Genomic DNA, 2,738 nt, shown 5'->3' on the forward strand with positions numbered 1-2,738 from the left:
TTTCCATTTATTTTAAGCCTATGCCACATGGACAAGTATTTACTTCTGAAAAGAAATCAAATCAAGGTCATGAAAAAAAGGACAGGCTTTGAAAGTAGGCTCCATGGCCAAATCTTTATTTCTGTATTCATTACATGTATGCTATTGGATGTATTATTTAATCAGTTTGGGCCTCACTTTCTAATCAGTAAAGTAGGGCATAATAATATCTGCCTTATAGGGTTTAAGTGCAGTTAAAATGAGATAGCACTTATTTCTTCATTAATTCAACACTTACTGTCTGTCCTGTACTAGGTACTATTCTGGATCCTGTGTAAATATCAGTGAACAGATAAAGTGCTCTGTTCTTGTGAAATTTTCATGTGTAGGGGTAGACAGAGAAACAAATGCATATGTATAAAATAGTATGTCTGATGGCGAGAATTGCTATGGAGAAAAATAAAACTGTGCAGGCAGAAAGAGCATGTTGCAATTTGCTCAGAATTTAAATAGGGTGGTCAGGGAAGATTTTATTGGAGAATTTTAATAAGAGGGTGAAGAAGCAAACGGTGGACATCTGGATAAAGAGCATTCCAAGAAGAGGGAATAGCAAGTGCAAAGGTCCTGAGGTGGGTGGCTGAGTACTATAGTAAAGGAAGAACAACGAGGCTAATGTAATTCGAGTGGAGTGAGTGGGGAAATATAGTGGCAGCTGAAGCCAGAGAGGTATCTGTTGAGAGGGTATTGTGGGGTCTTGGATTCTGAAAGGACTTCATCTTTTATTCTGAGTGAGATAGGAAGTCATTGGAGGGTTTTAAGCAGAAGAATGACATGACTTACTCTTTCAAATGATTATTCCAGATAAATGTTCCAGCTCTGCTCCATCCTGGCTGATGATCATTGTTTCCTGGTGGCTGTGCTGCTTCTTGTGTCGTTCTGCGATCTGCATAGGTGGTTGGAGGGGTAGGAAGGACTCAGGGAGACTCAGGATATCTAGAAATGGAGTCATTGGTCCCTGAAGATGTGATTATAAAGTTCACCTGGGAGGAGTGGGCTTTACTAAATCCATCACAGAAAAAACTCTACAAAGATGTAATGTGGGAAACCTCCAGGAACCTGGCTTCAGTAAATATAAAATGGGGAGATGAGACAAAAAACCAGGGGAGAAAACAAAGAATTCTTAGGTCAACAGAAGTCTGTGAAAGCAAAAAGGTTAGTCAGTATGGAGATAATGTCAGCCTTATGCCAGATATCAATCTGAACAACAAATTTGTTCTGGAAGTAAAACTATATAAATGCAGGATGTGTGGGAAAATCTTCATGGATCATTCATCTCATAATAGGCACATTAGATGGCACACCAGATATAAGCTCTCTGAGTATCAGAAATATAAAGAGAAACCATATAAATGTAACATATGTAGGCAAGCCTTTAGTTCCCCTTGGCTTAGGAAAATACATGAAAGAACTCACAATGAAAAGAAAACCTATAAATGTAAGACATGTGGAAAAGCCTTAATGGGGCTCAAATTGCTTAGAAGTCACATGATCACACATACTGTAGATGCTCTTTGTAAGCAGAAGACATGTGAGAAAAACTTTAGTTCTTCAACTTCTCTTCAAGAGAGAACCCACACTGGAGAGAAGCTCTCTCAGTTCAAACACGGTAGAAAAACCCTCATAAATTATCCAAGTTTTCAAATACATGAAAGAAGCCACACTGAAGAGAAACGCTATAAATGTAGTGTTTGTGGGGAGGCCTTCAGATATCGCACTTCCTTAAAAGGACACAAATGGATTCACATAGCAGAAAAACCCTATACATGTAAGGAGTGTGGAAAAGCATTCAAACAAAACTCTTCCTTACAAATACATGAAAAACTTCACACAGGAGGGAAACCATATAAATGTCAGCACTGTAGTAAAGCCTACAATCACCGCAGCTCCCTTAGAGCACACATGAACATACATACTGGAAATATTCCTTATCAGTGTAAGGAATGTGGAAAAGTATTTGCTCGCCTTAGTTGGTATCAAAGACATGAACAAATGCACACTGGAGTGAAACCCTATGAATGTAAACAATGTGGTCAAACCTACAGACGTTATAGTTCCTTACAAATACACGAAAGAAGTCATACAGGAGTGAGGCCTTTTAAATGCAAGGAATGTGATAAAGCCTACGCTAGTAATAAAAACCTTCAGATCCATTTGAAATTGCACACTGGAGAGATACCCTATAAATGTAAAGAATGTGGTAAAACCTACAAAGATGATCGTTCCTTTAAAATACATGAAAGAAATCATACAGGAGTGAGGCCATTTAAATGCAAGGAGTGTGATAAAGCCTTCATTTCTAGAAAAATTCTTCAAATGCATTTAAAAGTTCACACTGGAGAGAGACCATATGAATGTAAAGAATGTGGGAAAACCTATACTGATAGCTCTTCTCTTGAAAGGCATATGAGGACTCACTGAATATAACCTAGTAAATCTAAATAGTGTGAGAAAGACTTCAGTTTGCTCACATCTTTACATGAAAACTCCCACAGAAACTTAAATAATCTGATAAGGCTTGACTAAAGTTAATTTATGTATACTGTTCCAGAAAAACATTTAAGGTTAAAGAGTTGTTATTAAAATTGTAAATAGTTGTGTTAAAATAAGTAAAATGCTTATCCCAGCCGCTTGAGAATATAGTGGGGCAAGAGCATCATCAAGGAAACTAGGCAAGAGATAAAAATGGTGGTTTAGTCCAT

The 2,738-nt window shown here is 37.5% G+C and overlaps 1 pseudogene; it reads left to right on the forward strand.

Annotated features, from left to right (window-relative positions):
- Positions 1 to 978: 978 nt before the first annotated feature.
- Positions 979 to 2,457, forward strand: LOC102436021 (annotated as a pseudogene).
- The last annotated feature ends 281 nt before the right edge of the window (positions 2,458 to 2,738 follow it).

This window comes from Myotis lucifugus, unplaced genomic scaffold, assembly GCF_000147115.1.
Source record: "Myotis lucifugus unplaced genomic scaffold, Myoluc2.0 scaffold_20, whole genome shotgun sequence".
NCBI classification, from domain to species: domain Eukaryota; kingdom Metazoa; phylum Chordata; class Mammalia; order Chiroptera; family Vespertilionidae; genus Myotis; species Myotis lucifugus.